We start from the raw sequence: 12689 nt of genomic DNA, 5'->3' as shown, positions 1-12689 counted from the left end.
AGTATATTGTCAGAAATTTAGGAAATGGTCAGTACTCACTCAGTGGAATGAATCTGCGCTGGCAGATTTGTTCAGAGAGGGTCTCTCTGAGGCTCTTAAGGATGTCATGGTGGGATTTCCTATGCCTGCTGGTTTAAATGAGTCTTTGTCTTTGGCCATTCAGATCGGTCGACGCTTGCGCGAGCGTAAATCTGTGCACCATTTGGCGGTATTGCCTGAGGTTAAACCTGAGCCTATGCAGTGCGATAGGACTATGACTAGAGTTGAACGGCAGGAATACAGACGTCTGAATGGTCTGTGTTTCTACTGTGGTGATTCCACTCATGCTATTTCTGATTGTCCTAAGCGCACTAAGCGGTCCGCTAGGTCTGCCGTCATTGGTACTGTACAGTCCAAATTCCTTCTGTCCATTACCTTGATATGCTCTTTGTCGTCGTTTTCTGTCATGGCGTTTGTGGATTCGGGCGCTGCCCTGAATCTGATGGATTTGGATTATGCTAAACGTTGTGGGTTTTTCTTGGAGCCTTTGCGGTGTCCTATTCCATTGAGAGGAATTGATGCTACACCTTTGGCCAAGAATAAACCTCAGTACTGGGCCCAGCTGACCATGTGCATGGCTCCTGCACATCAGGAAGTTATTCGCTTTCTGGTGTTGCATAATCTGCATGATGTGGTCGTGTTGGGGTTGCCATGGCTACAAACCCATAATCCAGTATTGGATTGGAATTCCATGTCGGTATCCAGCTGGGGTTGTCAGGGGGTACATGGTGATGCTCCATTTTTGTCGATTTCGTCATCCACCCCTTCTGAGGTCCCAGAGTTCTTGTCTGATTATCAGGATGTATTTGAAGAGCCCAAGTCCGATGCTCTACCTCCGCATAGGGATTGTGATTGTGCTATCAATTTGATTCCTGGTAGTAAATTCCCTAAAGGTCGATTATTTAATTTATCCGTGCCCGAACACGCCGCTATGCGCAGTTATGTGAAGGAATCCCTGGAGAAGGGACATATTCGCCCATCGTCATCACCACTGGGAGCAGGGTTCTTCTTTGTAGCCAAGAAGGATGGTTCGCTGAGACCGTGTATTGATTACCGCCTTCTTAATAAGATCACTGTTAAATTTCAGTATCCCTTGCCATTGTTATCTGACTTGTTTGCTCGGATTAAGGGGGCTAGTTGGTTCACTAAGATAGATCTTCGTGGTGCGTATAATCTGGTGAGAATCAGGCAAGGAGATGAATGGAAAACTGCATTCAATACGCCCGAGGGTCATTTTGAGTATCTAGTGATGCCGTTCGGACTTGCCAATGCTCCATCTGTGTTTCAGTCTTTTATGCATGACATCTTCCGTGAGTATCTGGATAAATTCCTGATTGTTTACTTGGATGACATTTTGATCTTCTCAGATGATTGGGAGTCTCATGTGAAGCAGGTCAGAATGGTTTTTCAGGTCCTGCGTGCTAACTCTTTGTTTGTGAAGGGATCAAAGTGTCTCTTCGGTGTGCAGAAAGTTTCATTTTTGGGGTTCATCTTTACCCCTTCTACTATCGAGATGGATCCAGTTAAGGTCCAAGCCATCCAGGATTGGATTCAGCCGACATCTCTGAAAAGTCTGCAAAAGTTCCTGGGCTTTGCTAATTTTTATCGTCGCGTCATCTGTAATTTTTCTAGCATTGCCAAACCATTGACCGATTTGACCAAGAAGGGTGCTGATTTGGTTAATTGGTCTTCTGCTGCTGTGGAAGCTTTTCAGGAGTTGAAGCGTCGTTTTTGTTCTGCCCCTGTGTTGTGTCAGCCAGATGTTTCTCTTCCGTTCCAGGTCGAGGTTGATGCTTCTGAGATTGGAGCAGGGGCGGTTTTGTCACAGAGAGGTTCTGATTGCTCAGTGATGAAACCATGTGCTTTCTTTTCCAGGAAGTTTTCGCCCGCTGAGCGTAATTATGATGTGGGCAATCGAGAGTTGCTGGCCATGAAGTGGGCATTCGAGGAGTGGCGTCATTGGCTTGAAGGAGCTAAGCATCGCGTGGTGGTATTGACTGATCATAAGAACTTGACTTATCTCGAGTCTGCCAAGCGCTTGAATCCTAGACAGGCCCGTTGGTCGTTATTTTTTGCCCGCTTCGACTTTGTGATTTCGTACCTTCCGGGCTCTAAAAATGTGAAGGCGGATGCTCTGTCTAGGAGTTTTGTGCCCGACTCTCCGGGTTTATCTGAGCCAGCGGGTATCCTCAAGGAAGGAGTCATTGTGTCTGCCATCTCCCCTGATTTGCGGCGGGTGCTGCAAAAATTTCAGGCGAATAAACCTGATCGTTGTCCAGCGGAGAAACTGTTCGTCCCTGATAGGTGGACTAATAAACTTATCTCTGAACTTCATTGTTCGGTGTTGGCTGGTCATCCTGGAATCTTTGGTACCAGAGAGTTAGTGGCTAGATCCTTTTTGTGGCCATCTCTGTCACGGGATGTACGTACTTTTGTGCAGTCCTGTGGGATTTGTGCTAGGGCTAAGCCCTGCTGTTCTCGTGCCAGTGGGTTGCTTTTGCCCTTGCCGGTCCCAAAGAGGCCTTGGACACATATTTCGATGGATTTCATTTCTGACCTTCCCGTTTCTCAAAAGATGTCAGTCATTTGGGTGGTCTGTGATCGCTTTTCTAAAATGGTCCATCTGGTGCCCTTGGCTAAATTGGCTTCCTCCTCTGATTTGGTACCTTTGTTCTTTCAGCATGTGGTTCGGTTGCATGGCATTCCTGAGAATATTGTTTCTGACAGAGGTTCCCAGTTTGTTTCAAGGTTTTGGCGAGCCTTTTGTGGTAGGATGGGCATTGACCTATCCTTTTCCTCGGCTTTCCATCCTCAGACTAATGGCCAGACCGAACGAACCAATCAGACCTTGGAAACATATCTGAGATGTTTTGTTTCTGCAGACCAGGATGATTGGGTGTCCTTTTTGCCGTTGGCTGAGTTCGCCCTTAATAATCGGGCCAGCTCGGCTACCTTGGTTTCTCCATTTTTTTGCAATTCTGGGTTCCATCCTCGTTTCTCTTCAGGACAGGTTGAGTCTTCGGACTGTCCTGGTGTGGATTCTGTGGTGGATAGGTTGCAGCAGATCTGGACTCAGGTAGTGGACAATTTGACCTTGTCCCAGGAGAAAGCTCAACTTTTCGCTAATCGCAGACGCCGTGTGGGTCCCCGACTTCGTGTTGGGGATCTGGTTTGGTTATCTTCTCGTCATATTCCTATGAAGGTTTCCTCTCCTAAATTTAAACCTCGTTTTATTGGTCCGTATAGGATTTCTGAGGTTCTCAATCCTGTGTCTTTTCGTTTGACCCTCCCAGACTCCTTTTCCATACATAATGTATTCCATAGGTCGTTGTTGCGGCGATACGTGGCACCTATGGTTCCATCTGTTGAGCCTCCTGCCCCGGTTTTGGTGGAGGGGGAATTGGAGTATATTGTGGAGAAGATTTTGGATTCTCGTGTTTCTAGACGGAAACTCCAGTATCTGGTTAAATGGAAGGGTTATGCTCACGAAGATAATTCCTGGGTTTTTGCCTCTGATGTTCATGCTTCCGATCTTGTTCGTGCCTTTCATGCGGCTCATCCTGGTCGGCCTGGGGGCTCTGGTGAGGGTTCGGTGACCCCTCCTCAAGGGGGGGGTACTGTTGTGAATTCTGTGGCTGAATTCACTCCTGTGGTCACAAGTGGTACTGCAGCTTCTGAGCTTCCTCCCTCAGGTGTTCTGGTGAGCTCGTTAACTGCTTCATTACTTAACTCCGCCTGATGCTGCTATCCTTGCTCCTTGTCAATGTTTCAGTGTTGGATCTGAGCTTCTCCTGATTGTTCCTGTGACCTGCTGCTCTGTATAGCTAAGTGCTTTTTGCTATTTTGTTGCTTTTTTTCTGTCCAGCTTGTCTTTTGTTTTGCTGGAAGCTCTGAGACGCAAAGGGTGTACCGCCGTGCCGTTAGTTCGGCACGGTGGGTTTTTTTTGCCCCCTTTGCGTGGTTTTTGCTTTAGGGTTTTTTGTAGACTGCAAAGTTCGCTTTACTGTCCTCGCTTTGTCCTAGAATATCGGGCCCCACTTTGCTGAATCTATTTCATCCCTACGTTTTGTCTTTTCATCTTACTCACAGTCATTACATGTGGGGGGCTGCCTTTTCCTTTGGGGAATTTCTCTGGGGCAAGTCAGGCCTATTTTTCTATCTTCAGGCTAGCTAGTTTCTTAGGTTGTGCCGAGTTGCCTAGGTAGTTGTTAGGCGCAATCCACAGCCGCTTTTAGTTGTGTTTAGGATAGGATCAGGTGTGCAGTCTACAGAGTTTCCACGTCTCAGAGCTCGTTCTTGTATTTTTGGGTATTTGTCAGATCACTGTGTGCGCTCTGATCGCTAAGCACACTGTGTCTCTGGATTGCCTTCATAACACCTGTCATTAGCAAACATAACAGAGATGACACACAGCAGGTATATACTATATACAGGGGAGATGACATACAGGTATATACTATATACAGGAGATAACATACAGGTGTATACTATATATAAAAGAAATGACAAACATGTATATACTGAGGTGAAAATTAGAGGTGTGAGGCGAAAATGAAAAGATGTGAGTGCAAAATGAGAGGAGTGAGGGAAAATAGTGTAGTGATCGGAAAATGACAGATGTGAGGTCGAAATGACAAGTGTTAGGGGGGAATGAGAGGAGTGAGGGAGAAAATGAGAGGTGTGAGGGAGAAAATGAGAGATGTGAGGGGGAAAATTAAAGATGTGATTGGGAAAATGAGAGGCGTGATGGGAAAATAAGAGAAGTGACGTGCTATAACTAACCACAGATATTTACTATGCCCAGGCAACGCCGGGCTCTTCAGCTAGTATGTATTAAAGTTAACAATGTCTGAGCATCTTCATACCCTACCAATGTGTAAAAGTAAACAATGCCCGACTAACTCAGTGCCCTACCAGTGTGTAAAAGTAAACAATGCCTGGCCAACTCAGTGCCCTACCAGGTGTAAAAGTAAACAATGCCTGACCAACTCAATGCCCTACGAATGTGTAAAAGTAAACAATGCCCGGCCAACTCAGAGCCCTACCAGGTGTAAAAGTAAACAATGCCTGGCCAACTCAGTGCCCTACCAATGTGTAAAAGTAAACAATGTCTGACCAACTCAGAGCCCTACCAGGTGTAAAAGTAAACAATGCCCGGCCAACTCAGTGCCCTGCCAATGTGTAAAAGTAAACAATGTCTGACCAACTCAGAGCCCTACCAGGTGTAAAAGTAAACAATGCCCGGCCAACTCAGTGCCCTGCCAGGTGTAAAAGTAAACAATGCCCGGCCAACTCAGTGCCCTGCCAGTGTGTAAAAGTCAGCAATGCCTGACCAACTCAATGCCCTACCAATGTGTAAAAGTAAACAATGCCTAACCAACTCAGTGCCATAACAGTGTGTAAAAGTAAACAATGTCCAACCAAACTCAATGCCCTACTAGTGTGTAAAAGTAAACAATGCCCAACCAATTCAATCCCCTACCAATTTATTAAAGTAAACAATGCCCAACCAACTCAATGCCCTACCAATATGTTAAAGTAAACAATGCCTGACCAGCTCAATGCCCTACTAGTGTGTAAAAGTAAACAATGCCCTACCAATGTTTTAGGTAAACTATACCTGGCCAATTCAACTCCCCGCGTTGTTTGAATTTCTGCAGTTGTTTATTTTTTCATGAACTCATACGAACTTTTTTGTTCAGAATTGTCATTATTTTTTCACACATGAAAAACTTTTTCCAATAAATAATTTAATCAAATTGCCCTTTTTTGTCAAATACGTTTTATACTTTCACATACGTTACATTGGTGCCCTAACACCTTGCATTGTTCATTCATGTATGGTGGAAGAAAAGCTAAATTTTGGGATACTTAAAAACGCAGCAAAAACGCAGCAAGAAAAACACTAAAAAACAGCGAAACCTGCTGTTTTTCTGCATTTTTTTACTGCCAAGACATCAGGTTTTGGCTTAGTATGTTCACACGCTGCGTTTTTGTAGTGCTTTTTCTGCTTGTTTTTCAGTTAAAAAATGCAACCTTTTGCTGCCTCCCATTTATTTTAACTTGCTGGCACATAGCGATTTGAGATATTAGAGATAGGGACCATCCTGATTGGGTACACCTTGTCGCGGTGGGATGGCTTTTACGCTTTTTAATTAAAATAGAGTCTACTAAGCCCCCTATGTTATTTATGTGTACTATTACTATTTACTTGCTGCAGGGTAACTATTTTTTTATTCTAGGTTTTCTTTTACCGTAACAGCAAAGTGAATATTTCTGAACTATCATGCGCAAGCTTCTTAGTTTTTTCTTCACAGATTTGAATCAGTTTCAGATCGACAGTTTTAATCTGCAGCGCTTTTCCCTATTCAAATAAAGGGGGGGGGGAATAACGCATCAAAAACACAAGCAAAAACACAGCAGAGGTGTGCATATTTTACAGTGTTTTTCCTGTCAACACTCTTGTACCTAAAATGTGTGCACATACCTTGAGGCTATGTTCCCAACATCCGGATGCAGTAGCGCTTTGGACCCATGGGTACGTGCTGTATCCGTTTTTTTCATGGCATATAACAGTTTGGGCACCCCTGGTCAAAAGTACTGTTATCGTGAACAGTTAATCAAGTTGAAGATTAAATTATCTCTAAAAAGCCTGAACTTAAAGATGACACATTTAATTTGTATTTTAGGCAAAAATAAATATATTTTGTCTTTTTTTCATTTTAAAAATTACACAAAGGAAAATGGACCGATGAAAAAGTTTGGGCACCCTTGGAGATTTTTGTGCACAAATAACTTTGACAAAGGCTCCAGACCTTAATTAGCCTGTTAGGATTATGGCTTGTTCACTAACACCATTAGGAAAGGCCATGCGATGCAAATTTCTCACCTTTAAGTGCACATGTTGCAGAATTGCAGCGGAAATTTCTGCGGCAATTCCGCAACTCCTGCTGCGGCTATACCGCATGCGGAATTGGCATGCGTATTCCAGCTAAACACTAGCGTTTTGCGAGCATAATTAGCTTGCAGAATTCTAGCGTTTTCCAAGCGGAAGCGATCTGTAGCTAGTTGACAGGTTGGCCACACTTGTCAAACATAGTTTTTGACAAGTGTGACCAACTTTTTACTATTGATGCTGCCTATGCAGCATCAAAAGTAAAAAGATAGAACGTTAAAAATATTTAAAAAAATAAAAAATCATGATATTCTCACCTTCTGGCGTCCGGCGCAATGCATTATTAGGAACGGAGCATCGCGAGGTGCGGGAAGACTGCCGGGGACGCCAGAAGGTGAGAATATCATGATTTTTTATTTTAATTCTTTTTTTTTAAAGAATTATATGGTTCCCAGGGCCTGGAGGAGAGTCTCCTCTCCTCCACCCTGGTACCAACCGCACATGATCCGCTTACTTCCCGCATGGTGGGAATAGCCCCATGGGGAAAGTAAGCGGATCAATGCATTCCTATGTGTGCGGAATCCCCACGATTCCGCACAAAGAATGAACATGCTGCATTTTTTTCTGGAATGTGATTCCGCTGCTGAAAAAAACGCAACATGTGCACAAAAATTGCAGATTGCATTCTAATAATAGGATGCTTAATGCATGCGTTTTTTTCACGGTTTTATCCCTTTTTATAGCGAACAACTGTGGAAAAAAACGCGAAAAATCCTGACCGTGTGCATACAGCCTTATAAAAACCCACCCTCTTCTAACCTTGTGCTAAAAAACAGCAGCCATGGGTTCTTCTAAGCAGCTGCTCAGCTCTCTGAAAATGAAAATGCCGGAGGCCCACAAAGCAGAAGAAGGCCATAAGATAGCAAAGCATTTTTAAGTTGCCCTTTCCTCAATTCGAAATGTAATTAAGAAATGGCTGTTACCTGGAACAGTGAAGGTCAAGATAAGGTCTGGAAGACCAAGCAAAATTTCAGTGAGAGCTGATCGTAGGATTGCTAGAGAAGCAAATCAGAATCCCAAATTGACTGCAAAATACCTTCAGAAATATTTAGCAGAGTTGTGGTACACTGTTCTACTGTTCAAAGACCCATGCACAAATAGAGACTTAATGAACGAGTCATCAGAAGAAAACCTCTCCTGTGTTTACAGGTTAATAGCAGGGCTTAAAGACATGTTTTTCCTATATCAAGCAAGAAAATTGCAAGAATGTGCTAAAATTAACTTATTTATGGGGAAAGAGTGGGCTGATTTTCCCAACCTCCTCCATCCAGCATTTAATTGACACTTGCATGTCATAACATTCTAAAATGGGAATATTTCTTTAAGAATGTATTTTTTTCATTTAAAACTCTTAAAACTGAATCATCTGATGAAGTCAATGCAGGCAGCTCATTAGTTTACTATAGAGATACAAATTATGTTTTTCCAACTACACTATGACTGTTACCCTCTATAGCAGTACGGGAAAAATGCCAAGAATATACTGTAAAAATACTGCCAAGTGCACACACAGGAGTCGGTGACATTGCTGGGTGCAATTAGACATGGTTCACAATGGACCTGTCATCTTCTTCGGTGAAGATTTCATCAACGATGATTTATTGTCCTTAATAAAAGACATACGGTGATGAGAAGAATAGAAGTGTAGAGCGATACTGTAAGAAAGAAAACACATCATTTTGTTTTTCTGTGGATATCTGCCAAATTTCTTACTATATCATTAACAGTAATTATGAAAATTTCTATATTCAGTAATTTTGTTAGCAGGGTTGGAACAGTCAGCGAGATTTGTACATTTCCATCTTACTGAGAACATTTTTTAACTGTTTTCTTTAGTCTTCACTCTTCACATAATGACAGATAAGCATTACATTACTTTTACAGCACGGAAGGGTATAGCGGGCCCCCAAGACATGGCAAAAACTGAGCCAACAGCATGAATGCACAGTGTTTGACCACATCTTGGATACATTGGCCTTGATTCATTAAAAAGAAACTTGACGCGTTTCCCCTCTAAGCATGAGGTTCATCAGGAGTAAACAGGTATATTATATAGGACTACTTAGCTTCACCTAAGGACAAGCTAAGTAGTCCTACATGATATACCTGTTTACTCCTGATGAACTTGATGCTTAGAGGGGAAACGGGTCGAGTTTTTTTTTTGGACATACTGGCTGTTGAGTTTTTTTTGTTATGGATATAATTATTGGCTATTTGACAAATCACATTTAACAACTCATTTTAAATGGGATATTTGATATCTTTTTGAATTAATTAATTTGTTTGAATGGACACTAGGGGGACCCATGTAGTATTATTTTCTAGAAAACTCCAGCAACATCGTATTTAGTTTGCACATTGAAGCACTATAGCACCTTACTGAAAAAAAAAGGTCCTCTTCACATTTGTCTGATTAGGGACACATTGGGAGAAAAGTAGAAAACAACAAGGCACTCAACAAAAATGACTTGTGGATGGTGCTCAAGTAGGGTATACAACCCGTAATCTAAGCAAAAATAAACTTGGCACCTAAGTTGATGAAAGATGAGGAAATTGAAGCGTGAAGCTTGAAGCGTCCTCCTGTCCAGAGCCCAGGACCTCCACACACGCAGCACTTTGAAGCAGCGACCACAGTCGCCTCACATGGATGCGTTGCTCATAATCTGATCTACATACACAGTAACCAGCACTTGGTCACAGCGATAGTAGTTACCTATAAAGGACATGCTGAACTGAATTCTGATTCCCTACGCAGCATCCAGGCATTTTCCTCTTATCAGACTTCCAGCTTAATTGAAGCACACTGTATTATCCTTCTGAACCAGCAAGATACTCTAATGAAGGTCCAATGTGAGACCGAAAACGTTCAGTTATTTCTTCTGTTTTTGTCTGGATACAAAATAAATGAAATTTCCTCATCTTTCGTCAACTTGAGGGCCAAGTTTATTTTTGCTTAGGGACACATTGGGGACAGTCGTCGAGGAGCGGGGTCGCCAATTGCGTCAACTTTAATAATTGGGTGCCAACCTCTGCTGACAGGTAGGGTCATAGCAGGGATAGCCTATTATTAGCCCCCTATTTGCAAGAGACGAGACTCTACCTACACTATTGGGTACACCGTATGTATGTAACTGGCTTTCCTACCCCATCCTATAGGGTTATATGGGGTAGAAGGGACAGTCGACGGTGAGCGGGGGCACCAATTGCGCAGGTGTAGGGTGCCAACCTCCGCTGTTAGGTAGGGTACATATAGTGCAGTTGTATGTATTTTAAAATGGTGATGGTTTTGGTTGTTGCACTGGTTACGATTTTTTTGAATAATTTAATAAAAGGTATTTTTTAACATTTTAAGAAGCAAATAAGATAAAACAGTAATTGGTTGTATGGAAGGAAACTAAGCTGCACAGGAGCAGCATAAGACTACTTTCACACTTCCGTTTTTTGTTAATCCCGTCACAATGCGTCGGCGCGACGTATCGATGGATGCGTCAAAAATAGTGAAAAACGGATGAAACGCATCCATCGAAAAACTGGATCCGTTGCATCCATTTTGTCTGTTTTTCCATCCGTTTCATTTGGTTTTTTTTACGGATCCGTTTTCCATGCCTAAAAATGTGAGTCTCCCAAATGTGATTCGCTACTGGAAAATAGGGAAACCAATATATTGACTGGCTGGCTGTCCTCAGGCTGGCAGGATTCTTGCTGGCACATTTGGGGGTGGCGCCCCAGGCCAGGTTTATATAGATTTGGGGCCTGTCTGGCCAATTGGCTACAAATTCCTGATTCTGAGCATGCTCAGTGTAAAAAACCGGATTCCAGCACTGGATTCCGTCATACGACGTGTCACGACGGATCCTGTGTCCATAGGCTTCCATTCTAGTCAACGACGTATGCCGCAGGATCCGTCGCGACACGTTTTCCCGACGCAGACAAAGAACGTTACATTGAACATTTTTTCCAGACGACGGTCCGCCAAAACACGATGGATCTGTCGCACAACGGATGCGACGTGTGGCCATCCGTCGCGATCCGTCGCTAATACAAGTCTATGGGACTATTTTTACCAAAACGACGCATTGCAACGGATCAGAAAAGACGGAAGTGTGAAAGAGGCCTAAGTCAGCAGACAGAGTGCTTAGTGGTTGGTAAAACTGGACCATAGAAACTGGATTTGCTGCTGTACAAGCTCTAAAAGATAGAAAGTTGCTGAAGTGTTCTTTAAAACTTCCTACTGTCTCATTCGGACTCTGTGAAGAAATGGAAAAGTATTACTCCGGCTGCGACTCCGCACAACAAGCAGCATGTGTCTGAATAGAATTACAGTTAGGGCCAGAAATATTTGGACAGTGACACAATTTTCGCGAGTTGGGCTCTGCATGCCACCACATTGGATTTGAAATGAAAACTCTACAACAGAATTCAAGTGCAGATTGTAACGTTTAATTTGAAGGGTTGAACAAAAATATCTGATAGAAAATGTAGGAATTGTACACATTTCTTTACAAACACTCCACATTTTAGGAGGTCAAAAGTAATTGGGCAAATAAACATAACCCAAACAAAATATTTTTATTTTCAATATTTTGTTGCAAATCCTTTGGAGGCAATCACTGCCTTAAGTCTGGAACCCATGGACATCACCAAACGCTGGGTTTCCTCCTTCTTAATGCTTTGCCAGGCCTTTACAGCCGCAGCCTTCAGGTCTTGCTTGTTTGTGGGTCTTTCCGTCTTAAGTCTGGATTTGAGCAAGTGAAATGCATGCTCAATTGGGTTTAGATCTGGAGATTGACTTGGCCATTGCAGAATGTTCCACTTTTTGGCACTCATGAACTCCTGGGTAGCTTTGGCTGTATGCTTGGGGTCATTGTCCATCTGTACTATGAAGCGCCGTCCAATCAACTTTGCAGCATTTGGCTGAATCTGGGCTGAAAGTATATCCCGGTACACTTCAGAATTCATCCGGCTACTCTTGTCTGCTCTTATGTCATCAATAAACACAAGTGACCCAGTGCCATTGAAAGCCATGCATGCCCATGCCATCACGTTGCCTCCACCATGTTTTACAGAGGATGTGGTGTGCCTTGGATCATGTGCCGTTCCCTTTCTTCTCCAAACTTTTTTCTTCCCATCATTCTGGTACAGGTTGATCTTTGTCTCATCTGTCCATAGAATACTTTTCCAGAACTGAGCTGGCTTCTTGAGGTGTTTTTCTGCAAATTTAACTCTGGCCTGTCTATTTTTGGTATTGATGAATGGTTTGCATCTAGATGTGAACCCTTTGTATTTACTGTCATGGAGTTTTCACTTTACTGTTGACTTAGAGACAGATACACCTACTTCACTGAGAGTGTTCTGGACTTCAGTTGATGTTGTGAACGGGTTCTTCTTCACCAAATTAAGTATGCGGCGATCATCCACCACTGTTGTCATCCGTGGACGCCCAGGCCTTTTTGAGTTCCCAAGCTCACCAGTCAATTCCTTTTTTCTCAGAATGTACCCAACTGTTGATTTTGCTACTCCAAGCATGTCTGCTATCTCTCTGATGGATTTTTTCTTTTTTTTCAGCCTCAGGATGTTCTGCTTCACCTCAATTGAGAGTTCCTTTGACCGCATGTTGTCTGCTCACAGCAACAGCTTCCAAATGCAAAACCACACACCTGGAATCCACCCCTGACCTTTTAACTACTTCATTGAT

Source organism: Ranitomeya imitator, chromosome 8 (genome assembly GCF_032444005.1).
Source record: "Ranitomeya imitator isolate aRanImi1 chromosome 8, aRanImi1.pri, whole genome shotgun sequence".
Lineage (NCBI taxonomy): Eukaryota > Metazoa > Chordata > Amphibia > Anura > Dendrobatidae > Ranitomeya > Ranitomeya imitator.
Note: the sequence above shows the minus strand (reverse complement) of the source record.